The sequence below is a fragment of the Cebus imitator genome, unplaced genomic scaffold, assembly GCF_001604975.1.
Source record: "Cebus imitator isolate Cc_AM_T3 unplaced genomic scaffold, Cebus_imitator-1.0 Scaffold78, whole genome shotgun sequence".
NCBI lineage: Eukaryota > Metazoa > Chordata > Mammalia > Primates > Cebidae > Cebus > Cebus imitator.
This window is the reverse complement of record NW_016107393.1, coordinates 1,110,102-1,137,409: the sequence shown is the minus strand read 5'-3', so window position 1 is coordinate 1,137,409 and position 27,308 is coordinate 1,110,102. Positions and strand designations below refer to the sequence as shown.

Genomic DNA, 27,308 nt, shown 5'->3' with positions numbered 1-27,308 from the left:
TCTTCCAACTTCCTCATTCCACAAACAAAGGCTATGACACTGAAAGAACTTATGTCCCACAGAAAGTTACTAGTGTGGAAATAGGATTATTTGGTTTATGTGGAAAAGTCCTCCACAGCCCGCTTTAGTCCTGACTGCACCTAGGGACTGTGTAACTTTGGGCAGTTCATTTAACCGCCGAGACACTGTTTTCTCTTCTATAAAATAGCTAACCACTAAAATCACTTCAGTTCTATTCTGTTGGGCTCACTGCCTCTGAATGCTAAGTCATTTAAAGGCAGATGGAGTAATAAGTTTGTAGAATTATGAGTGATTTGTCTTTTATTGAAAAAAAGTTTATAATTATTGCATAATCTTTACCTTCTATTTGCAGGCAATTTTAAGGCCTCTTGTTGGCTTTATTGTTCCTTCCTGTTCTCTAAATTTGTAAATGATTTTTACCTTTATGAGTACAGAAGGGATTAAAATTTGGCTATACCAGAACAAAAATTTGTAACTCCAGCATGAATGCAACAATCAAAACGTTAATCCAGGACCATAAGAGAATGTGGAAAAGTGAAAACAGTTGAAGTATTAAGGTTGTAGCATTGTGAATGATTTGTCTTTTTTAAAAAAGGTTTATAATTGCAAAATAAACATAATTCAAGAGGATGAAAAAGTCCACGTAAAAAGCAACACAGAGGTGAAGGAGCCGCACCCAGCCTGAGATTTTAGGGGGTGGAGTCAAAACAATCAGCAGCTCTGCCAGTACCAGCACTCCCCACCAGACCCCACTCCTGGCATGTGCCTCAGCTTTGCAATAAAGCTTCCTCTTTTTCAGGATATTGAATTGGCGTTCAGGGAAAGCCAGACATCATGTAATCAGTTTGAAATTACAGCATATATCTAATAAAAGAGCACAAAAAAAAAAATTTTTTTTCCAGAATCTCTTTTTTTTTTTTTTTTTGGAGACAGAGTTTCACTCTTTTTACCCAGGCTGGAGTTCAATGGCGCGATCTCAGCTCACCGCAACCTCCATCTCCTGGGTTCAGGCAATTCTCCTGCCTCAGCCTCCTGAGTAGCTGGGATTACAGGCACGCGCCACCATGCCCAGCTAATTTTTTGTAGTTTTAGTAGAGACGGGGTTTCACCATGTTGACCAGGATGGTCTCGATCTCTTGACCTCGTGATCCACCCGCCTCGGCCTCCCAAAGTGCTGGGATTACAGGCGTGAGCCACCGCGCCTGGCCTTCCAGAATCTCTTAAAGAGCAATGTGTTTGCTAAGAAAAGGAGAGATGGAAAAGAAATCATGTGTAAGAGAAATCTTTTCACAGAACCAATGCAACTTCAGACCCGGCACACATAATGGCAGACAGCTTAAAACAGGAACCCCCATCACCTTAGAAGGAGACAGAGAATCAGAGTTTGCACCTCAGAGTGAGGAAAGCCCTGTTCAGCCTGGATCCGAGGAAGGTCCACCCCACCTCTCTTCCTTCTGTTAGCATGGCTGCTCTGTGGAGAGGACAAAGGTCTTTCCTGCTAAGTAAAATTAGTGCATCAGAGTGTTTTGGTGATATACCCCACACATTTGGATTGATTCTATTGGAGACACAGGGCCCACTTCATGGGTGCGGGGCCTGTGCAGTCACACAAGGTTCCACACATAGGAGGATCCCCTTTGTGTTTGGCTTAATTTCTGCTGTCACTGTTTTGAAATTCTTAATAATTTATGAACAAGAGACCTCATTTTCCACTGGACTTTGAAAACTATGTGGCTGGTCTTGGTTGGAAGTTTTTGTGAGGCTGTTCACATTGCTACATAGATTTCTTCCATTATTCTGCTCTGTGGTTAACCCTTTCAATGTGCTTAGCCTGTTGGCCTGCTGTAGGCAACATGTGGCTTCCTGTGAGTTGGGTCTGTGTCTTCCCATGTGTTCTAGACTGCAGAGTGTGGGTCTCTTCCAAGCGGATTTGTCCTTTCTCCCCTTATAAACTCCAGGTCAGCACCTGTATCTTGCACAATTTAGCAGGCTCTTTGTCTCTTCCCCAAATGTCTAGAGCTTCATGTTCTTTTAACCACAGGTGCTCTAAGCACATACCACCCTTTTAGAATCCGCATTAAAGGTTGTTGAGTTCTTCTGAAAACTTTGCCTAGGCAAAGATTAGTGTAAATCTGTGCTACTTTGAGCATGCTGCATTTACCCTCATAGGCCTTGCATGCGGCAAACGACAGAGACCTCTGGTGTTGCACTTCATCTTGCTCAAACATCTGCCGACTTTTAACATTTGGTTTTCCGCAGGTCAGAGTCTCCCTTAAGATTTGAAAGTGGCTCCTTTGAATGAGCAAAATGCAATTTAACTACAGCTCTGTAGCATTTCTATAGCCAAAACCCCATGAGCTACAGCAAGAACTGGCCACCACCCTACTGTATCCCTGTACACAAAAGGCCCAGAGGAGGATCAGAATGGCCCATGGGTAATATAGCTCCTTTAATATTCCAGCAATCATTTTCTTCTCCCCTGCTTCCCTCCCAGAGCAGAGCAGGAAGGAAACCAAACGTTGTCCTACACAAAAATGGGGCCTAATGCCCCAAGGGGGAAAGGAAGAGAGAGAGAAGAGGAAAGGTGCCTTGCAAATTTGGGAAATACTTCTGATAGCAATTTAAACTGTATCATCCCTGGGCCTGGCACAGTGGCTTATGCCTGTTATCCCAGAACTTTGAGAGGCCAAGGCAGGCAGATCACTTGAGGCCAGGAGTTCAAGACCAGCCTGGTCAAAATGGTGAAAACCTGTCTCTACTAAAAATACAAAAATTAGCTAGGAGTAGTGGTGGGTGCCTGTAATCCCAGCTATCCAGAAGGCTGAGGAGAATTGATTGAACCTGTGAGGCAGAGGTTGCCGTGAGCTGAGATCATGACACTGCACTCTAGCGTGGGCCACAGAGCAACACTCCGTCTCTAAATAAATAAATAACTGTATCATCCCTGAAAATGAATGTGCCCATTGGATGAGACTGGCAGACACAGCATAAGAGGTGAAGAGATGAGCACACCTACAGCTCACCCTGGTAGAAATATTGAAAAATAAATCTGACCAGTAGATTTCAGACCCACCTTTTTCCATGCAACAAGAAGCGCCCCCCACCTCCCGACCACCCTGCATCTTATTGTTTTGTGAGGTTTAAAGAGCAGCAGCCATCATTCACCATTTAGTTGAAGTCCAAGATGTCTTCTGCAGACCAAATGACTAGGGGTGGTTTGGGAGCAGAGTTCTCCTGAAAGGAGTGGGTGTGTATCTGAATGCTGATGGGCTAGTTGTGACCTAGGTTGAGAATAGGAATCCACAGAGAGTCTTCTTCCTGTGATCAGGCTTTTACCTTTAAAGTGCATCCCCTTTGAGATTCAGGGCAAAGTCCTAATTAGCAGGGGTCTCGACTTTTTCTCTGCTATGTAGTTCTTTCCAAACCGCAGGGCCTTGGATGGACTGAAGGGGCAAAGTGTCACTCTTTGGTCCAGGGAAGGGGTATCACCTTATCAAGTGGACCTGGACTCAGAGAGGTCAAGTCAGAAAGTAAAATAAGCCTGTCTCCTTTCTCAGTCAGTGAGAGTTAGCTGCCCTCTGAACAGAGAAAGGTCTGAGACTGGACATTCAGGTGACTGAAAGAAGCTGGCCTCCTACTGTGGCCTAGCAGGGACACTGTACTTCTTAGGTTCACCTTCAAAAGGAATTCTGTGGAAGGGAATTCTGTATCAAATTGCTACCCAATTTCTAAACCACCAAGGACCCAGATGGCCTTGATATTTCCCTCAGCGTGGCTGAACTTCAGACAGGCTTATTCCTGACTTGAGGCTCTGACCTCTCTTTTCTTAGGGCATTTTTTTTTTTGGAGACAGGGTCTTGCTGGGCTCAAGTGATCCTCCTACTTCAGCCTCTGGAGTAGCTGGGACCACAAGGGTGCACCAGCATGTCTGGCTAATTTTTAAAAAAATTTTTTGAGATGGAGTCTCACTATGTAGCCCAGGTCTTATTTTCTTTAGAAAACTTTTAATTGTAAATTTGTTCTCTGCCCCTTTGAGATATATGTAAATCTTTCAAAACATCCCTTGCCAGTTTTACTACCCACAAATGTGTTTCTCAAAGATCTGGAATCAATGTCCTTGAAATATAATCATCAAAGAAGATAAATCTGAGAATCATAACATATCCTGTGGAATGATAGGAGCCTAACTTCAGTGGGTGCCTTGCTCCAAGTTGTAAAACTACCACCTGTCATAAAGATATGAGAAGTTTGCTTTCCTTTGGGCAAAGTCAATTAGCAAACACAGATAGTCCACTGATCTCCCTCTCACTCTGGTGCTCAAAGACTCTGCCACCCTTTTTTTCAGTGAAGTTGAATTTAGACTGAGTTCTGGCCTCTCTCCCCTACTGCAATCACCTTAAATAAAGTCTTTCTTGCCTGTTTAAATTTTGGGGGTGCAATTTTTGCTTTAACATAAACAATGTAAGTAAACTCAACTAAATGTTCTGTGTCCCTACAAACCCTGGTTGCTTTGCAGCAGGAAAAGATCCATGATTAAATTGCATGAGGTACATGAGACAAAATGCCTCTTGGTTTGTGACACAGGAAGGAGGGATGTCACCATCATAGCTGAAACATTGTGAGGCAGCAGCAAGAGGCTGGCTAGAGCTGGGCTCGGATAGAACACCTACCTACCTCACCCCAGGCATCATGACTCTAGCACTTCGCAAATAATTCCCCATTTAATTCCTACAACAACCTTATGCAACAGATTTTTTTTTGGATACAGTCTCTCTCTGTCGCTAGGCTGGAGTGCAGTGGTGTGATCTCGGCTCACTGCAACCTCCACCTCCCAGGTTCAAGCGATTCTCCTGCCTCAGCCTCCCGAGTAGCTGGGACTACAGGCACATGCCACCATGCCCAGCTAATTTTTGTATTTTTAGTAGATACAGAGTTTCACCATGTTGGCCAGGATGGTTTCGATCTCTTGAACTTGTGATTCACCCACCTCAGTCTCTCAAAATGCTGGGATTACAGGCATGTGCCACTGCGCCCAGCTGATTTTATTAGTATAGCCCCATGTTTTCAGGTAAGGTACACCTCTGACACACAGACATTTGATAAGCATAGAGCAGTGGCACTTTGGTTCCGGGATTTGGGTTTTAACCACTAGCTTATACTTCTATATTCTGCAGCTAGAACCAAAGAGCACAAATCCCAAGGCGTGGTAGCAGACCCACTAAGACCTGATCAGGTAACCAGGAACACGTCAGAGAAGTCTCTGTCTCTACCAGAGAGCAGTTTTCTATTTCAGGACTACAGCAGCCCACAACAGGGCCATTACAGCATCCACCTTTGATGTCCCCTGTCTCACAGGATAGAACAATTCTGCATCTCACCAATTCCTAAGATCAGAGGGGTTTTCTCCATAAAAGGCTATGTAGATTCTTTCTATAAATCTGCCTTCACACAACCACATGCCTGGTAGTTCTAGGAATAAAAAGCCTGTTTTTCTGCAAATGGTGTAGAAAGGTGGCAGTGTCTGAGAACAACCGAACAGTATCAAAGCTGCTTCCTCTGTGCAGTTCTGAGGTGACCTTGGCTGATCTCTGAAGTATGTGCTGAAACTGAAATGGAGGCTTTGACTGCCATCAAGGGCAAACCGCATTCTGCACTCAGTATGCTGAGTACCATTTTCCCCTGCAGCTTGCTCCCTTACAACTTACTTTCCTCCCTTGCTGCTTCAAAAAGTGTGTGAGAAACCCTTTGACAGAGCACGCTGATGCTTGCACAAAGAAAAGAGAAGTAAAGTTGCTTTTGCACCTCAACTACACAAAAACAAATCCCTTTACTGGCTCCCCAAGTCCCCCAGTGTAGCCCCTGGACGTCTCTGTCTGGATGGCTGCAGGCTAGGACACCAGGCTCACCATTTCATTCCCTGAACTTCCTTTTCCCATCTGTGAAAAGAGGATCTCAATATCTTGCTTAGTACTCTCCAGGGCTGTTATGAGGCTCAAATGAGATAATGTATGTAAAGCACTTTGTAAACTGTAAAATGCTTTACAAATGTAAGGGATTATTATAAACCACAATACAGTGATGTTTTATGCTTTTATAAAACTACTGGCTGGAACTGCTGTAAGGGGAATCCCTCTGGTGATTTTTATTTTGGAAACAGGAGGACTTAGGTTTGCCTCCTTGCCAGGAATTGGATTCCTGGAAGCAGCTGTTTATTCCATTTCGCTCCGCGACGCACATATGGCCACAGCACGCCTCCTGCAGAGCTGACAATATGTACTACTGTGTTTGAGCACATCCACGGAAAGCGTCCTTTCTCCACCCTCACTATTTCTAACTTGCCAAGTCTAACACCTAGGAAATACAGACTTTCACACCGCATTTCACCACAGCAACATTTGTTTTCTTAGATGAGGTTTTTTCCCCTTTAGCAACCAGAATTTTACAGTCAGACTCTCACCATAAAAACAGTCTTCTCTTGAGCAGATTGAAAAAATTGGATGCTGTTTTTTTCAACTTTGACATGGTTAAAATGATATTAATATTTGTCCCCAGACGGAGCTTGGACCAGTTGAAAAGGATTAAGGTACTAACACGTTCTTTTTCCCTTGTGCCTGCAGTGCACAGAAAGACTGGACCAGCACCGGGTGACGGTGCTCAAGCTTTCTGCTGCAATGGAGTGGAGCACACTGCCACTCTGCACAAATACCCGCACGGAGCAGCATTATAGATAACCACTCACTGCTCTCCGAGGGGTTTGAGATCATTTGATGTCTGAGAACTACTGCTGGCTTGTAAATGTCAAGAGAAATTATGAACATTTGTAGAAAAGTAACTGTTTGACTAATTTCCTGTTCCATGGAGCAAACACACTGCCATATGTATTCAGAATCTGGTGCTGACAGCCAGGCCATGGCAAGCTTCAAGGTTATAGGATCATAAATGGGATTAGATAAGCCAGACAGTGTGGCTCAGACTCCAGCACTTTAAAAATATTATTAAAATCCCCAGAAAGGGCAAACAAGTTTGAAGGGAAAGTAAGATGTAACAGACTCCCACTAAGAGAGAAAAGAATCTTGGGTACGATTACTGGGAACTTGGTAACCGCCCCTGGAGCACTTCTAGAGTGCACTTTAGAATCAATCAACATTTTAGGACATAAGACATAATGCAACAAGTCATGCTTTAGAGCTCAGAAAGATTTTTCTATTTGATTTGATCCATGGAAAAATAAATTAAGGAAAGGACAAAGAAAACTTACTGAGAAGACCAAAATCGACATTAGGAATTTGCAGTTCCGAAGACCTGAATGCAGTGCCCCACCTGGAAGTCTTTGTGTTTTTAATTATCTGCTTCTTTTTAATTGACCAGATTAATTATTTCCACCTTGCTACTTGGCAGGTAGGGTCACTGTTCCTTTTCACGGCATTAATAAACTCATTCAATTTTTTTCCATGTAATTAAGACTGTGAGTTGCAGATCACATTCTCAAATTGGCTTAGTGTACAGCCAATTCAGTCTTTATTAAACAAAATATATGACATCAGGTATTTCCCACTGAAAAAGAGTGTTGAGTTTCTACTGAGTTTTCCTCCAGTTGGGAGAGGAGAGTGGTGACTTTGTTCTTTTTATTTTTTGGAGAAGAAACACAGACCTGTAAAGGTTATAGCATCCAGGGTGGTGTTTCATTCTTAATATACTCAAAGTCTGAAGATTTAAAGGGCAGCTAATGGATTCATATTCAGGTATTTCTATTGCCACCAAAATTCTGACCAGGTCCTTTCATGAGCTATTTGAAAAGAAATAACTTTGGGTATGCCATTAAGTTAGTTAAGTGAAATATATTGCCCTCTTCTGTTAGCTTTATTTCTAGGTCATTTAGGAAACCCTAGGAACGTTAAGAGTTTCTCAGTGCGTTGACTACAGTAGCTGAGCACAGTGCAGAAGGCTGTTTGTGGTGTCCACAGTACTCAAGAGAGCAAACTTTTAGCCAACGCTAACTGTCTCTCAAAGCGTTTGGTTTCATTCAGGACTTCCGGATCTCAAGTTGATTCCCAGAGGAACTTAATTTAGAAGTAAAGGGTAAGGTGCTTTAATCTTTCCAGGACCTGAATGGGATTTGCTCCATCAAGTCTGGCGGAGCAACAGTTTCTCAAGACAGAAACTGATAGACCTCAAGAAATTGACGGACAGACATCTTAATGCTGGTCCTCTTTGACGCTAGTGAAAGACAAGCAATACACATTTAAAATATTAAGAATATTAGTGCATTGTTTTTACATATTAAAAGCTTGTGAGAAATTCACTGTATTGTCTGAATACAATGGGATTGGGATCAAAGGTACAACAACCGGTTTTTTTTTTTTTTTTTTTTTTATTTATTACTTCACTTCCTAGTAGAAATGGAATCTTCTAGTTACAGGTAGTAACTCTGTGACAAATATACTCAAGTATGTAACGTAACAGTTCCTAATTTTTTAATGGAACCTATATTTGGCAATCTTCTGTCCCACAGTTATAAAAGTTTATGGTGTTCTTCTTTTGTCTATTGAGATTCCAGGTGGTTAACTGCTGTATTTCCTTGCAACCCAAAATTCAAGTGTGGTAATGATATCCATGTGCTTCAAAAAAGGTATGTTGGCCTGTGGTTATGTTTTAAATAGGTGTCTAAACACGCATACTCACATAGACTCGCAGAGTCACCTGGAATGGTATTTCATCTTGGTCTCATGCATAGCAGTCTGTGTTCTGACAAAAAACATTCAAAGCTAATTGCAGCGTGGCTTAGTGTAACTCTGTCTTTTGCACTAAAAAGGACAGTTTAAATGCTTTTTACCCATTGTTGTGATGGCCCCAAACAGTGTGCAGTCTTTATACAAAGAGGCCATTTCAAACCCATGTTATAGGCATATGTGGGAATGGTGGGAATGAGAAGAAAAACTACCAATTTCAGGGAGTTAGAGTCTTTGTACTTGCTGTTAGAGTCCTCTTTGTGGCTTGTGCCCAAAGTGTTTTGTGCTGAGTAAAGCTGAAGACTGAGTCTCTGGAAAACACAGTGATTAAAGAGAAATGTGCTCAGAGAAATAAGGCTTTCAACTTCCAGGAAACTAACCAAACTAGGGAACCACCTCAGTGTATTACCAGTCTTGGCTGGGCCAGTTTCACCACAGTGAAACATTCTCAATGACAGTGAGCCCATCTCTTTGTCCCTCCAGGAATGCAATGCCAAGAAGCAAAACATCTGCTTGGGGAAATCTTTGGGTATCATAAAAGTTCCCTGCTCTCCCTTCAACCAGATTTTCCTCCTGCGCTGGCATGGAGGGCTGCCAGACACAGCACTTGGGGAAGCCTGCATACTATGATGGCCAGGTCAGCTACTCTCCATTCTGGAGTCTCATTTTCAGCAATACCTCCCCTCTGTGCCTCCCTGCCTCCCTTTTTCACAGTTAACTTACCTCCTTCCAGGCTGGAGTCTGGATCAGGAACTTTGGAGACTCAAAGGGGAGAAAAATAGGAATGTCTGGGTTAGGTCTTGAGAGTTTATTCCACTGTATGAAATACTCCATACACCATTTAAGATTAACAACCATGAGGAATCTATCTAGTGATTACAGTGCTGGTTTTTGGTTTTCTGATGTTTTGTATAGCATGCTATTTTATGCACAGCAATACTGATATTTTTATTGGTGTAATAATGTTATTTTGGCCATCAGTTAACTTGGTTCTCTCTTTCCACTTCTACCCCACCTATCTCCTACCTACCTCCCACCCCAGTCACTGATACCCTCACCACAAGCCCCATCAGCCCCTTTACCACTCAGCTTTTGTAACTCCTTGCCTTCTTTACCCCAAAACCCAATGGCTTAGCTGGATTTGGTGGGAGGAGTCAGATCTCCCTGCCTGGGAAGTGGAAGGGTAGATCCCAGGTGGGCATATCCCTCCTGGTCAGCTGGAGAGATCACACTGCTGCAGCTGGAAGTTTACTGGCCAGATTCGGGAGTGGTGCAGATGTGGTGGGCCAGAGAGCTCCACTCAAGTGAGCCACAGTGGCAGGAAGGGCTGAAATCCTGCTGGGCCACAGACTTCAAAGGCAGCAGCTCCAAGGGAGGCACCAGCCAGGGTCAGGGCAGGGACTGAAGGGACAGGAAATTCCATCATTTACAAATTACCTAGTCTATGGTGTTTTGTTACAGCATCACAAATAGACTAAGACAGTGGGGGAAGTATAATTTTCTCCCAGGAAGGAACAGCAAATATTTTGAATAATAATACAATCTATCATAAGCCCCATTATCAAACAAACATATAAAATGAAAAGTCTGGCAGAATGAGAAAAGTTACAAACATTTGTCATTATCAGGGAGAGAAAGCTTGACATTTCTTTGACAAATATAATTCATCAATATAATTCCCTCTATAACACAAGACAATCTAGAGCCACGTGGTGGAGCTCAGCAACTTGGTGGTGGATACAGTGTGGCCCAGAAAGGAGGCTGTAGCTGAGAAAGAAGAAACATCACAGATCTAATGAGGCCAGTGCTAAGGGGAAGGTGGCTTTGGGAGCCAGGATGTCTTTGACCCTCACCTTTTTGGCTACATAATTTCCCATTGACCTCACTTATATTCAGCTTGTAACCTAACACAGGAATCTCCTTTCAAGATCAGGTTGAAAGGGCTGATATATCTCTGCCCATTTGCTTGAGACTTTGATAGCAAACAGCTCTGAGCAGTCACTATCTCCTTTACCCACCACCACCTCTGCTCCTCAACCAGAAGGCAGGGAGAACTGGCTCATCCTCAGGCAGATATTTCCATATCTGCTGGGATTGTATTTAGTGTAGTCTGTCCAGGAACCAGCCTGAATTCTTTGCCTCTTCCTCTAAGGAAGAACCCACTCATCATGACCACAAAACTTTTGGCTTTGCCTGGAGACAAATTTGAGCTCTGGTTAAGACCCTGGTAGGCTCAACTGTAGGTTCTCACACAGACCCACTGATCCCTGGAATGCAACCTGAATAACTGGCAGAGGGGCACAGCAGTTCTCAGTTATGACCTTCTGGACCCTCACACCCAGAAACACTTAACTCCGAACCACATGCCCACTAGCAAGGGATGGGTCCTGGTGGCCAGCTGCTTGCGCAACAGGCTGTAATGGAGCTGTGTAAGCAAGCCGGCCTGGACTGGCCGGGCCTTGGTGGCTCTCTGCTCTAGTCCCATCTGAAATGTGAGGATGATTAATTGGAAACATCCCTATTAGAAACTCACCTTCTTGCCATGCCTGACTATTCCTTTGAATGCATTAACCCCACCTCCATGTAACCCAGAACCTTTATGGAGGTAACTGGTTTTGAGAAGGAGGTGTAAAGCTGCCTTAAGCAAAGATGAAGCTCAATGAAATGTATGTGTAAGAAGTAACCAGATTACCAGACTGGGAGAACGGTTTCAAGGTGAAATTGTCTCTAAGGCTGAGGGACTGTGCCCCCACAGACTAGGAGACAGTCAGTGGTAGATATGCAGCTATGTCAGCTAATCCAAGGCAGTGAACAACCATCAGAATCCACTATTATTTTTATTTTTAAAATATTTATCTGCTCAGTATCCTCCCCTCCGAACACACTGTCTTCTGAAAGGAGTTCAACTTCACTGGCCACAAGGATAGGAACATACGACACAGTTTGGCTCAATCATAGGACCGCATACGCTTGGCTCTAAAAGGTGGGTGATAATCTACCTGAGACCAGACAACATCCTCTGTTTAAGTGGCAACTTGCCTCTTGTCCTCTTGTCAGGGACAAGTCCAGATAACTCGCCCTGAAATGCAGGCCTCTTAGGTCTCCATTTCAGGGTGATTCATCTGGTCTTGTCCCTGGCAAGACAGTTCAGTGGCATGGACAGTCACTGAACTCAAGTTTGGCTGATCTACCTGTTTATCGTTTGTGTGTTTGTTTTGACAGTGTGCTGGAACCCACTGCTTATGGCCACAAACCCCGAAGCTTTGCCATTTCCCTTCAGTTATGAAGCACATTCTGTACCCTTGTTGTCCCAACCCATGTTCCTTGTAGTCCACCGTTCTCGGAAGCCACTGGATGTCTTGGCCCTGACCATTTATCATTCAAAAGGCAAGGGCCATGAGAAATGCTAGCTCAGCTCATCCATCTGGACATCCCTCAGCCACTTCTGTCTTCCAGCATCAGGGAGGAAGTGGAGCTGTGCCCCTCACGAGTCTTCTGAGAGATACTCAGTCTTTCTAGCTATCCCTGAAGAAGGAAGGAGTAATCATGTTCTTAGATGTTCCCCTAAGTTGATCTGGGTGTTTCCCCTGATAGCACTCTCCAGGTTGAACCTAAAGTGAAAGAAGAGTTAAGAACACTCAGGTCTGACCTTTTGCCTTTCTTCCTCTTTCCTGTTCAGGAAGGCTTTCTACTTCCCCTTCCTCTTTAATCAGAACCGCGCCTAGGTCATGTCCTCCTTCTCTACATAGCACTTGCCTTCCTCCCCTTTCCCTTCCCTGGGAAAGTGATACTGGTGTGGCTGCAGAGAAAGAAAGTGAATTTCCAAGATAAGAAAACAATTGGAAAGTGTCTTCAAAACAGTGTCCCTATTTCTCCAGCAAAACTCAGCAATCATAGATGAGTCTCCCAATATTTATTCATTCAACGATTATTTACTGAGGAGCTGGAGACAAGTCCTTGCCTGCAATAAGGTCGGAGTTTCATGGGAAAGCCAACGAGCAGCTAACAATTACAAAGATCTCAGCAGCTTCCACTCTGAATGATGTTTTCTCAATTCCACATGTTTTCCCCTAAAAAATAGGGAGAACCTTGACTAAGGGCTGTGTCCTATTCCATGGCACCTAACACAGATGATGCTTTAAAAAGTTTGTTGAATAGGTGAGTGAATGAATGAATAAATGTAAAGGATAGTGTTGTAAGGGCACGCATATAGGGCACTATAAAAACACACAGAAGGGCTTTGCACTTTCACTGGGATGGGGAAATGGGGCCTTAGTCAGGCAAAGAATTCAAGGAGAAGATGATATTTGTGCTGAGTCTTGCTTTTGAGTAAGCATTAAGAGGTGGAGAAAGCACATTCCACACAGAGATACTATGATGGAAAGGATCCCACCATGTCTCGGAAATTTCATGTTGGAACTGCAAATTGCAATACGCCTGGAGTCCTTGTTGGGGACACGAAGCTGGTGAGTGAGCAAGACCTAGCCTACATAGGGCCTTGTATCCATGCAAGCACTGTGTGAAGATTTTTACTCCCAGTGGAGAGGAGTTTTGTCTACTTGTTCACCATTGTATCCCTTTTACCTTTTTTTTTGGTAGAGATAGGGTCTTGTTGTGTTGCCCAGCTGGTCTTAAACTCTTAGCCTCAAGTGATCCTCTCACTTTGGCCTCCCAAAGTGCTGGGATTACAGGTGTAAGCCTCCCTTGAAGTTTAATCAGTTTCTTCTTCTCCATCTCTTTAGCTTACATGTGGTTTCAGCCAGCCATGGCCCAGACTCAACGTCAAGTCAGTCAGCCCTACGGCTCGTGCCCCTGGACTGCCTCTATCATTCCATATTTACTAATTCAAATTTCCAGGAGCACAGATCTGATTGATGTGGCTCAGATTTTCCCAGAGGGTCACATTAGGGGGCAGCCAATTGGATGTCTGTTCTGGGTAAGGTGCCCAGCCTAGGCTGCAAAGGCAGGTCACATGGTACCAGAGTTGGCCATGTTGGCAGAAGGGCTGTGAGCATGTGGCATTCCCTTGGGGGCTGGGTTAGTGAAGCAGGTACAGGACTGACACAATCAGTACAGTCCTCAGAGAGATGGAAGGAAGAGGCCAGGACTGTGTCTTTTTCTGATTTGCATACTCCATGCTTAAATAGTGCTTCATATATGTTGAATCGATGAACATATGAGGGAATATGTGAAATTAATGAAGCAGAAGCGAGTGCTGTTCAGAAGACAATTCCTGTAATGCCAGAACAAGAAGGAGCCTGGACACTGCTCAGCAGCCCTCTTGAACCAGAGCTGTGCCTGGCACACTCTGTTCCTAGATCCAAGTCCTGGCCCCTCACAGGGTGCCCCTTGGAGCATGAGCAAGGAAAAAACCCTGTCTGCCAGGCATTTCACCCAGAATCTCCATCTGGCTGTGAAAACTGCCCCTGTGCCAATGACAGGAGCTTGACCCAAGAGGTCTCTGGCATAGGAGAGGACTTTAGTTGCACTCCCTAATTACTCTCAGGTTTGGCAAGAGTGACTGGAAATGTCTGACCTCTCTAGTCAAACAGATGCTTCCCCTGAGCTCTAACAACCAACAAAGTTGTCAGTTGTATTGAGAAACAAGAAGCCATAATATTATTTAAGAGTCCCATGCCTTTGCTTGAGAGACATGGAAAGGAAATTACTGGGCTTGGACTCAGAAAGGATGAGTTTCAGTTTCAGTTTGGTCCCAGGTAAGTCATTTGACTTCTAAGGCTCTCACTTTCCTTAAAATTGAGGATAATCACTCTGTTTTTCCTACATCTCACTTTGTTGTAGTGAAGCTCAATTTAAATTCCTTTTGAGAAAAGAGTATAATTGAGTGGAACACTGTAGAGATGTGAGGAACTATTACTAGCATCAACAACAATTAGCAAACAAATGGATGGCGATGGGCACATCTGGAAGTAAAAAGCTCAGCTAGGAAGCTGTTGCAGGTCACCAGCCTGCAGGTGATGCCACTTTCAGCCAAGCAGAGGCAGCAGGAATGGGGAAAAGAGACAGAGACCCTCTCTTGACTTTTTGATCCATATGAGGCTAAACTATTTAATAAATGAACTACTTAAGTATAATCAGCAATTCTTTGGGAAGAAATCATCATACTTATCAAAACATTACTTGTTATAGTAATTTCTGAATTCTGAATTTCACTCCTATTTTTGTAACACCAGTAAACATGGTACATATTCTATTATTGCATTCATCGTCTGATTTAATGTATTTGTTAATTTTTTTTTTTCTTTTTGTTTTTTTTGAGACAGAATCTTGTTCTGTCCCCAGGCTGTAGTGCAGTGGTGCGATCTCAGCTCACAGCAACCTCTGCCTCCCAGGTTCAAGCGATTCTTCTGCCTCAGCCTCCCGAGTAGCTGGGACTACAGGCACACACCACCACACACAGCTAATTTTTGTATTTTTAGTAGAGACGGGGTTTCACCCTGTTGGCCAGGATGGTCTTAATCTCTTGACCTCATGATCCACCAACCTCGGCCTCCCAAAATGCCAGGATTACAGGTGTGTATTTGTTAAAATTTTCACCTCTTCTAGATTTGAATCCCTGCAGGGCAATGGCCTGTTGAATTACTATTTGAAACCTCTCTTGGCTCCCAGCATACTGCTTAACACGTAGTCAAAAAGTAATGTTTGATGGATGAATGAAAGTTTAATCATATCACCATGGATTGCTTTATTACTTCTAATCTTTACAATAATCTCACAGGGAGGATATTTTAATTCCCATTTTATAGATAAAGTAAGACTCAAAGATGTTAAGTAGCTAAGTTGCCCAAGGCCCCATAACTGGTACAGCCTAGATTCCAAAGGGCCTGCTCCAGAGCTCACTCGGCCTGTTTCCCCAGTGCCTGGCTGAAAATAACAGCTCTGGGTGGGTATGTCCTTGTAATTTGGAATTTATCTTTAAGTTGCTGAACTTCCATCCACTCCAGCACTTGCCTTGGTTGGACACACATTTCATTGTGGGGAGAAGGGAAAAGGCTTCTGGAAGGAAGGCACTGCTATGAAGGCCATAGGAAGGTTGAGTGTTTAAGACTTACTTCTTCTGAAAACAGTCAGTTTCTTGGCCAAGGTCCTCCTGGATAAAGTCTGATTGAAACTTTTTAGCAGAGCTAAGCAAACTTCATTTCTCTGTGCTTTAGAAAATCTAGCACTTCCCTTCTTGTCCCATGGGGTCTTTTGGTTTCAGGACAAGGATGGCACAGGGCCAGGTCTCCACACCTGTACAGCCAGGAAGGTGGCTGGCAGGGATTGTCCAGTAGGAAAGGAGGTTCTTAACAGTAGTTTAGAATGTATAGTTTATTTTTATTTTATTTTATTTTTGAGACAGAGTCTCACTCTGTCACCCAGGCTGGAGTGCAATGGCACCATCTCAGCTCACTGCAACCTCCACCTCCCAGGTTCAAGTGATTCTCACACCTCAGTCTCCCAAGTAGCTGGAAATACAGGTGCACCACCACACCCAGCTAATTTTTTTGTATTTTTAGTAGAGACTGGGGTTTTGCCATTTTGGCTAGGCTTGTCTTGAACTCCTAGCCTCACCTAATATACCTGCCTCAACCTCCCAAAGTGGTGAGTTTACAGGCATGAGCCAGTGTGCCCAGCCTCAGAATATGTAGTTTTTAAAGGCAGCTTGTCATTAAGAAAGAAAACCAAACCACCGCTTGTTATGTCCATATTATGTTTTTTTCAGTTATCAGACGCACATCCAACCTGCCTGATCCAGCAAATACACTCAGTCAAACATGTTCCTCTACTAGAGGACCCAGAATTCAGTGCTCTTCATAAAACATGATTAAAAATTGCTACACTGAATGTCATCATGCAAACTAGGGCCAACTTTCTACTCAGAGACAATTGGCACCAGGCACTAAAGATTTAAGGATATTTAACAAAACCCAGAGAGTACAGAAGAGTACAAAATGATGAGTAAATGTCTCCTTCCTGAACTGCCACTCATAAGGAGCCCTAAAGTGAACCCTGAAAAATCTCTGAATTTGCCTGGACCAACCAGTCCATCAATCAGTGCACACTTTCTTCTGAGATATGAGGTCAAAGATGAGTCTCAGGCTGGGTGTGGTAGCTCACATCTATAATTCCAGCACTTTGGGAGGCTGAGGTGGGTGGATCACGAGGTCAAGAGATTGAGACCATCCTGGCCAACATAGTGAAACCCCATCTCTACTAAAATACAAAAATTAGCTGGGTGTGGTGGCGCGTGCCTGTAGTCCCAGCTACTCTGGAGGCTGAGGCAGAAGAATTGCTGGAAGCTGGGAGGTAGAGGTTGCAGTGAGCCAAGATCGTCCCACTGCACTCCAGCCTGGTGCCTGGCAAAAGAGTGAGACTGTCTCAAAAAAAAAAAAGATGAGTCTCTCCCTTCCCTCCCCTTAAGTGGAGATACATGCACATACCTACAAGGAGAGCTGATCATCCAAGGCGATATGTGATAAGTACCCAAGAGTGGACCAGACATTTCCCTGACGGCAGTTGGAGCATGGGGATTTTAAAATCAGACTTTCCCCACCACAACTTCTGTATTCTGAGCTGAACCTGAGCTGAACGTTAGACTTTGAACTCCAGTTATTTATGACCCTGTCCTTGTCTTCTATGAAACAGGCAACTAAGTTCCTCAGAGCCTTCTCAGATAGCACCTAGCACAATGCCTGGAACATCATAAGTGCCCAGTAAATAATAAATGTATACCTAAGGCCTGATATTTACACCTAATATCAGTTATCTCATACTTAGATTTCTTATGTGTACAGGATAGATCGTGAGTGCCTGCTCAGGGCAATTCTTTTGTTATTATCATTGCTTTTGATACTTCTTTCTAGAAACATAAAACACAAACATCTCTGTACTGATGCCCTTTGACAGCTTACTTTTGGAAAGAGGATGGGGAAGAAGGTGGTAAGACTCTGTTTAAAGAAAGCTCAAAGGATTATAGAGACAGAAGTGAATCCTGATCCAACCACTGACAGATGTTCTGTAATCGCTCCTGGCAGCAGGAGACACGAAGACAGCTGAATTTCTTTGATGGCTACAGACCTGCCCGAATGTGACAAGGAGAACCATTCATTAAAGCCCCCAAACCAGCTCCAGGGTTCCAGGGTGGGTCTGCCTCTCTGGACCAGAGGCCTGGAAGATTACCTTGATGGCCACATTCATTTGGCAGAAATGAGAAGGCACTGAGCTCTCCAGCAAGCCGCACCGAGTGGCTGTGTTTGTTATCTTCTGGCACGTGCAGTTCTGGCTGGCTGGCTTTCCAGCTTGCTCTGGCACTCAGACCTGGCATTTCAGAAACTACTGGCAGCAGATCTTGGAATTGGTACCTTTAAAAATAAAAGTAAGGAAAGCTAATATTGCACTGGCAAAGCTCACCTGAGGCCATCTCCATCTGTCGTTCCCTCCCTTTATGACTCTCCATTTTCACTTTCTCTCTAGCAGTCAGAGCCCCTGCTGTCCTTCCATGCCCTCCCTGGGGACAGTACTGTGGACGGTCTTCCACCATTCCCTCAATTATGACTTCCTCCTCCACAGAGTCTGACAGCTGGGAAAGGCAGCTGAAGTAATTTCCATAAGGTTGTCAACTGAGCCTGGGCTGGCTGGGAAGATGGTTTCAACATGAAGGGACAAACCTGACTCCCTGCCGCAGATGAGCAGAGGGACTGTGCAGAGCATGTGATGGCCATCTGAGGCAGCAGAACTCTGGCCTCCACCCACAGCCCAAGGGGGGCCCAACAGAAACAGTTGTGGGATACTGGGCCCTTCTTGCCACTCTCCGGACATCAGCTAAGTTTCCTTAGTTACAAATAATGGATACTAAGTATGTAAAATTAAAAAAAAAATTTACTGAAAGGATACAGGCTAGCTCACAACATCAAAAGAAATGCTGAATCCCTTAGTCTTAGAAAGGGCAGGAAGAAGGGAAGATCTTGGGATCAAGATAACAGGGCTTACAGTACAGATTATCCTTCAGGACATTTTCTGTCCAGTATCAAGCTGTTCAAGATTCCTGGTGAAGGCCAAGCATAGTGGCTCATGCCTGTAATCCCAGCACTTTGGGAGGCCAAGTCAGGTGGATCACCTGAGGTCAGGAGTTTGAGACCTGGCCAACATGGTGAAACCCCGTCTCTACCAAAAATACAAAAATTAGCCAGGCGTGGTGGCAGCTCCTGTAGTCCCAGCTACTCTGGAGGCTGAGGGAAGAGAATCGCTTGAACCCGGGAGTCAGAGGTTGCAGTGAGCCAAGATTGCATCACCACACTCCAGCATGGGCAACTTCGTCTCAAAAAAAAGAAAGATTCCTGGTGAATCTATTTGACTATGTTGGGATAGTGACCCAGTAAAGCCAATTAGATTGGCTTAATTTGATTGCCAGACCCACCAAGACTTTACAGAGCATGGGGAAGGGCTTGATCTACCAGGTTGAAAGAACAACTAGGTGGTCAAAACAGCCGGTGTCCACCTTCAACCGAGAGAAGCCCCTATTCCTCTCTTCTTTTCTTTCTTTTCTCTTTTCTTTTCTCCCCTCCCCTCCTCTCCCTTCCCCTTCCCTTCCCTTTTTCCCTTCCCTCCCCTCCCCTTCCCCCCCTTCCCTTCCCTTCCCTCCTTTCTCTCTTTCTCTCTCTTTTTCTTTCTTCTGAGACAGGGTCTCACTCTGTCACCCAGGCTAGAGTGCAGTGGCGAGATCTCGGCTTGCTGCACTCTTGACCTCCCTGTGATCCTCCCACCTCAGTGATCACCGAGTGATCAGTGAGCTAGCTCAGTGATCCTTCCACCTCAGCCTCATGAGTAGCTGGGATTATAGGCATGCAGCACCAGGCCAGGCTAATTCTTGTAATTTTTATAGAGACAGTGTTTCACCATGTTGGCTAGGCCAGTCTTGAACTCCTGAGTTCAAGCAATCCTCCCGCCTAGGCCTCCTATAGTGCTGGGATTACAGGCATGAGCTACCGCACCTGGCCTCCCTTTTTTTCCCACACCTGTGTTTGCTCTAACTTGCCAACAACTCGATTTTACTGCGAGAAAAATGGCGGAAGAGCTCAGGAAGCCAAGAACAGGAAGGGACTTGATTACTGTTTGCAAGTAGTTTAGCTATCAAGAGGTGAGTCCTGGAGCAGATTTCTGCTCCCCTGAAATCCAGAACAGAGGAATACCATTTACCAAGCCAAGAACCTGAGTCACCCACAGTTCTCCATTGCCTTCCCTCTTCCCCACAAATCAAATAGGGCATCAATTTATTTAATTTTATCCCCCAAACATCTTTCATTTCTATACAATCTGTCAAGCCTCAGCTTTTCAGCTGCCCAGGGCCAGAGCCTCCTAACCAGTCTCTCTGCCTCCTTGAATAGTTACTGACTGCAGCCAGAACGATCTTTCGGAAACCTAAATCAATCAAGATTCTCCGTCTCAGGAGCTTCTGGCTGCCTATGAGACAGAGTTAGCCTAAATGTAGGGCCCTTGTGATTTGTCTGCAGCTCACTTCTCTTGGCCTTCTTGTGAGATTCTTCTTTCTTTACAACTTTCACATTGAGTTTCTTGAAAACACTATTAGTGCCAGCCGACTGTTTGCAATGAAGAGGTGGGTAAAAGAAGTATCATCTTCATAAGGAGGTAACAAAGGTTAAGTGAGGGTGTGAGAGGGAGACCCTAGTCTGATAGAGCTGGTGTCCTTACGAGAAGAGAAAAAGACACCAGCGCTTTCTTTTTCTGCCATGTGAAGACACAGCAAGAAGGCTGCCATCTGCAAAGCAGGAAGACAGCCCTCACCAGAACTGCCCCTGCCAGACCTGTATCTGAGGCTTCTGCCTCCAGAAGTGTGAGAAAATCAATTTCTTTTCTTTAAGCCACCTGGTCTGTGATATCTCTTATAGCAGCCTGAGCAGACTAGGGCAGGGGCATACCCTGAAATAGTCTGCAAAAACCTTTACATCTCTTTAAAAGTCTTTTTTAAATTTTACTTATCTATATTTATTTTTTTAGAGACGGAGTCTTGCTCTGTCACCCAGGCTGGAGTGCAGCAGGGCAATCAGGGCTCACTGCAACCTGGAACTCCTGGGCTCAGGTGATCCTCCCACCTCAGCCTCCCAGGTAGCTGGGACTATAGGCATGCACCACCATGTCCTGCTGGGTTTTTTTTTGTTGTTGTTGTTGTTTTTTGTTGTTGTTGTTGTTTTGTGTGTGTGTGTGTGTGTGTGTGTGTGTGTGTGTGTGTGTGTAGGAGCGGGGGTATCACTATGTTGCCCAGGCTGATCTCAAACTCCTGGCTTCAAGTGATCCTTCTGCCTCAGCCTCCCAACATGCTGGGAAGTCTTTTGTTTTAGAATAAGTTTTGATATTCTTGCATCCTGCCTCATAGTAGCCTTACTGGCTTTAATAGAAATGTGTTATTTCCAATCACACATACAGTAAATCAAGCCATAGTGACCTGCTGACTTCTAGTATCCCCAGCCTGCCATGCCTTACCTTAGGGAATTTAGAATCCAATTTCAGAGTCCTCCTCAGTCATTCCCATGTAGAGCCTTTTGGATACTCTACTCTTTGCTGAAAAATTCTCCCCCAACTCCCTTTTGTCCATTTGGCAAAGCCTATTAAAAAAAAAAACAAAACTCCAATGATCACTTCCTCTTTTAAGATACTCCTAGCCCCACACCTCAATGCAGAGCTGACGTCTTCCTTTATGTGCTCACTGTGCCTTCTGCAGATGTATTACTTGCCCTTTATTAGTTGCATATATGTCTACATGTTTACATGTATATGATGTCTCCTGAATTGTAAGCTCTCTGAGGCCAGGCAGGAGGTCTGATTTATGAATGAATCCCCACAGCCTAGCAGAGGGCCAAGCAAAAAGTATATGCTTGGTAATTGTTGAAGCGTGAATGAATGAAAGAGTGAGTGAACGAATGAATGAATCACAAAGCAACTTAAAGCAGAGGGATTTTTCTGGGATGTGTTTGAAAATGGTAATTAAATGTTGAAATACAGACAGTCCCTGATTTCAGATGTTTAGACTTATGATTTTTCAACTTTACAATGGTACAAAAATGATACAAAGCCAGTGGAAAGTGGTATGATACTCTTTCATGATCATGAGGGTAGAGAACCGATATTCTACAGTGAACTGTGTTGCCAGACAATTTTGTCCAGCTGTAGGCTAATGTAAGTGTTCTGAGCAATTTAAAGTAGTGAGGCTAAGCTACAATGTTCAGTGGGTTAGGTGTATTAAATGCATTTTTAGGTTACAATATTTTCAGCTTACAGTGGGTTTACTGAGAGGTAACCTCATTGGAAACCATGGAGCATCTGTATCCCCAAAGGCTGACAGCAAAACCTCCACGGCCGTAGCCACTCCACTGCCTTAAATAGGGCTGGGGACTGGTTAGAGGGTCTCCTGAGATTTCCCCAACTCATTTTGTGTAAGCCTGTTCTTCAACACCTCACTGCATCTCTTGTGGACCCCCGCCCTTCACCCCCTCTGAGCTCTCTCTACTTTAGTTGAGTTGCTATGTAGCTCATGCTTGGACTACCACATTTATTTCATAATTAGACCACCTGCCTAAAAGTACCTCTCTCTTCTGAGTCTACATATCATCTACTGATTACTTAGAACTCCTGAGGTACTGACTCAGCCACCACACTTTTTCACGGATACATGTTAGGTGGTTTTGTGTGGAAATGCCTGTGTGTCTGTGCATGTGCGTGTGTGTGTTTCCCACCACTCGAATGTAAACTGTCTCTGCGTCTTGCTCAGCTCTTGGCACCTGAAGCTGAATCAATATGACAGGGCAGGGAAGGAGGTTGGCAGCAGACAGCTCTGCAGGGCTCTCCCTGACCTCCTTGGCTTCATTTCCCACTGCTCCAGGTGTCCACTTCTCTCTGTCACAACGTTTGCTCCTGTCAGCTGATGCACTCATGACAACCTGTCAGGCTGGGGGTAATGCCCTGCACCAGGGCACAGCAGTGGGAGAAGGAACCCAAGTCTTGACGATTTCACAGGACAGCCATTTTCCTTGAAGCCTGATAGAACCAGTCAGAATCCTGTTCCTTTCTTGGCTCCTCCAGAATAGAAACTGTGTATATACTCAGGAATATATTCTAGCTAGTGGGAGATTCTCATTTTCTTTCTGAACAACAAGGATGTTATAGTAGAGAGGAAAAATAGGCAGAGAAAGGACCTCCAAAGAGCCAGGATGTCCTCTCAGGCACTCCGTTTCATGCACACATAAGGGCCAGGGAGCCCACAGCTTGCATGGCCACTAAAATGGAGCCACAGCACAGTTCTCAGCAATATCCTGCCCAGAGGGCTGCAATGGCATAGTTGGACAGAGACTGCTTAAAATATGCAGGTGGTGAGTAGTCTCTCCTTCAGAGCAGAGTTCATGGCCACGACCATTTCTCACTGTCCCAGCCATTCCTACTGCCATCTGCCAAAAGGGAAGAAAGAGAAGTTATTCACAGACATCATCACTTGCCCAGCAACTCAGACTCCCACCAAATAAGGCAGCCAAGACAGCACCTACCCTGGGACTGAATTAAAGAGAAGAATTTAAGAAAAAATAATTCTCCTAGATGGCAAGACCCACAATGCTCTGGGGCACATCTAATTAACTTACAGCCTCTGATGTCAACAGCTTCCAAGGCTGGTGTAGTGCATTTGCAAACACATTCCAGAAGAGTCAACGTGATCTGGTGTTGACATAAGCCCATAACTGTCAGAGGCAGTAGTTTTCAATTTATGGATGCCGTAAAGCTTTGGCAATATGATTGCTACAATGTGTGATGTGTTTTTGACAATAAGCAGGAGGTAGGGGGTTGGGGAGTATTGGTTCCACATTTGGCTATGGATGTAGGCTCATAAGGGAAAAACCTGTAGTCATTTCTGCTATTGCAAAGCAGCTACAATAATGGCTCTAAACAATGAACCTAGGAATGTTATGTGGTTCTTTACTAGGAAACTCTGGACTTCTACATCAGCTCAAAGGTACATTAGTCATTCAACACACATTCAATACCACCTACCCTATGTAAAGCACATAATGCAGAATAAGTACAGAGTACAGTGGGAGCACAAGAAATGGATGGTAGGTTTAGCTCCAAAGGATTCAGAAAATGTCAGGTCTCCTTACTCCAAGAACCCTCCTAAGAAGAACCATGATGGAAGGAAAAAAGGAGAGGGGTGGTGACCACAGTTGTCATCAGCCTTTGCTTCTATCCTGACAAGATGTGAGTGTCCTTAGATGCAGGTATGTGAGACTTGTTCATATTGTCAGCAATAGAGGGAGTGACTTTTTCATGGTCTAAGACACAGATGTGATACTAGACTTGATTATTGACCAAAATAAAACATCACCAAAACATGCTTCATTTGTTATCACTTACAAGGCCAACATTTGGATGTACTCAGAATCTGGAGCTCAAGGGTCTGAATAATACAGTCCCAAGCTACAGCAGAAGAGTGCGTGTGTGTGTGTGTGTGTGTGTGTGTGTGCATGCGTGTGCATTGTATATGTGCATGCATATGCCTAAGTGCTGGTCTGAAACTCTCTAAATGAATTCCTTATGGTTCTCAAAAGCAGAGGCAGCTGGGTTATTAGAAACAATGCAATTAGCAGATATTTACTAACCACCTACAAGGTACCAGGTATGGTGCTAAAATGGAGGGGCTAAGGGACAAACTGTGTGGCTCTCAGAAGTTAGCGTACTTTTGCTTAAGAACAGAAAGTGGATAATATATTAGATCCACATTCACAGACTCATGCCAGGCAATTCCAACTAGGAAAGCCTTTTTAACTTTTTTTTTTTTTAAAGTTGCCCCTACACACCTGTTACGCTGTCTGAAATAAAAAAACGCTGACAACGTCAAATACTAGCAAGGAGTGGAGCAACAGGAACTCTTACTCATCACCAAAGAGAATGCAAAATGGTACAGAAACTTTGAAAATTGATTTGGTGATGTCTTACAAAACTAAACATACTCTTACCATATGATCCAGCAATACTGCTCTTTAGTATTTACCCAAAAAAGTTGAAAACTTATGCCACAGAAAAACCTGCTTGTAGATGACAATGGCAGCTTTATTCAGAATTACCAAAACTTGGAAGCAACCAAGATGTCCTTCAAATAAGTGAACAGATAAACTGTGGCATGTCTAGACAATGGAATATTATTTAGTGCTAAAGAAATGAGCTATCAAGCCATGAAAAGACATAGAGGAACCTTAGATGTATATTACTAAGTGAAAGAAGCCAATCTAAAAAGGCTATATATTATGCAATTCCAACTATATGACATTTTGGATAAAGCAAAATCATGAAAGCAGTAAAAAGATTAGTGGTTGTCAGGGGTCTAGAGAGAGAGAGGAATGAATAAGGAAAGCATAGAGGATTTTTAGAGCAATAAAATTATTCTGTACATACTATGATGGTGAATACATGTGGTCTAGTCCATTTTGTGCTGCTACAACAAAACAACTGAGTCCAGGTAATTTAGAAACAACAGAAATTTATTTCTCACAGTTCTGGAGGCTGGGAAGTCCAAGATCAAAGTGCTGACATCAGGTATCTGGTTAGGACCATCTTGCTGAATCTTCCAGAGGTAATGCTATTTCTTTATATGGCAGAAGAGCAGGAGACAGATAATTCTTTCCAAAGGCCCATTTTATAAAATAATCCGTTCAGGAAAGTGGAGCCTCATGACCTAAACACCTCCCATTAGGCCCCATCTCCCCACACTGTTGCATTGAGGATTAAGTTTCCAACACCTCAATTTTTGGAGGGGACAAACACATTCAGACCATAGCACATGTCATTATGTATTTGTCAAAACTCATAGAAAGCACAACACTATTGTAAACTAAGGGCCTTTATTGATAATGATGTGCCATTGTTGGTTCATGAGACTGTAAGATGTTACAGATGTTTCACTGGGGTGTCAGACGTTAATAGCAGGGGAGGAAGTATATGAGAATTCTGTATTTTCTGTTCAACTTTGCTGTAAACCTAAAATTGCTCTGAAAAATAAAGTCTACTTAATAAATGAATGAATGAATAAGTAAATAAATGACAAAAAATGGCATTCCAACCTGTGGGCAGTTGTAGAAAGAAATCAATGGATCTGATAATTAAGTTACTCAATTAGTGCCCTGAGCAGATTTCTTAGGTTCTTTTTGACATGAGAATATCTTACATTTTTATGCTGACATTGTTCATCCTGTGACTCCATAGACATGTTCAGACAGGAATAGTCCCATACTTGGGGCTTTCTGGATGACTCCAAAGATCCTGTCTCCAGCCCCAGAGTGTGAACTCTTTGAAACTGGAACCAGACAAGGTCAGCACAGAGAACTGGTGCATGAGAAGCTACTGAAGACAGGTACTCTCAGTGTTCTGTGAACATGAGGAATCATGTAAAGGAGTGAGAATGCTTTTTATTTTTAATTTTTGAAACAGGATCTCACTCTGTTGCCTGGGTTGGAGTACAGTGGTGTGATCTCAGCTCACTGCAACTGCTGCCTCCCAGGCTCAAGAGATCCTGCCACTGGCACACACCACTATGCTTGGCTAATTTTTTAAGCCCTTTTGGAGAAATGAGGTCTCACTCTATTGCTCAGGCTGGTCTCAAACTCTAGGGCTCAATTCATCCTCCCGCCTAAGCCTCCCAAAGTGCGAGGATTACGGATGTGAGCCACCACACCCAGCTAAGTGAGAATGCTTAAGCAGGCATAGTAACATGACTCTGATACATTTTTTTAAAAAAGAAACTTACCAGCCAGGCACAGTGGCTCACACCTGTAATCCTAGCACTTTGGGAGGCCAAGGTGGGTGAATTGCCTGAGTTCAGGAGTTCGAGATCAGCCTGGGAAACACGGTGAAACCCCGTTTCTACTAAAATAAGAAAAATTAGCTGGGCATGGTGGCATGCACCTGTAGTCCCAGCTACTCAGAAGGCTCAGGCAGGAGAATTGCTAGAACACAGGAGGTGGAGGTTGCAGTGAGCCAAGATGGCACCACTGCACTCCAGCACTCCATCGTGGGTGACAGAGCAAGACTCCATCTCTAAAAAAAAGAAAAAAAAAACCTTACCAAAATGAATAAATGAATGGTCCCAATTCTGCTAAATAGTCAATTTGATCTTAGATGAAAGATTAGAAAGACATGGCAATTATTAACAGCAATTGTCTCATAAAGACAGCTCATCTGTGATTCTTACATTTTGTTTTATGCATCTTGATGTTCCACATTTTCTCCAATAAATAGTATTTTTTTTTAAATCAAAATTGAGAGAGACAAAATATGAGAGACAATGATTGTCCATCAACAGAGTAGTCAATGAGAGTTCTGAGTTTATCAAGATGATAAATGACCAGTAGGAAAACCACACATCTGACCCAGCGGGAGCTTCTGAAGAACTAGGGTACAGTTGGGTTTATTTTACTTTTACTTTTACACACACACGTGTGTGTGTGTGTGTGTGTGTGTGTGTGTAGTTGTTTTTGAGCCAAGGTCTAACTGTAGCCCAGGCTG

At 43.8% G+C, this 27,308-nt stretch overlaps 1 long non-coding RNA gene across 5 annotated transcripts; it reads right to left on the bottom strand.

Annotated features, from left to right (window-relative positions):
• Positions 1 to 9,543: 9,543 nt before the first annotated feature.
• On the bottom strand, positions 9,544 to 26,274 carry LOC108307327. 5 transcript variants are annotated; one of them, XR_005200997.1, is made up of 6 exons: positions 25,972 to 26,274; positions 25,300 to 25,392; positions 22,619 to 23,209; positions 21,252 to 21,373; positions 17,934 to 18,115; positions 9,544 to 12,275 (listed from the first exon to the last, which is right to left on the bottom strand). It is a non-coding gene; the product is annotated as an uncharacterized LOC108307327 (long non-coding RNA). The 5 variants fall into 5 exon arrangements; XR_001826507.2 differs by lacking the exon at positions 25,300 to 25,392; XR_005200996.1 differs by lacking the exon at positions 25,972 to 26,274 and having other exon boundaries at positions 25,300 to 25,527.
• Positions 26,275 to 27,308: the final 1,034 nt, after the last annotated feature.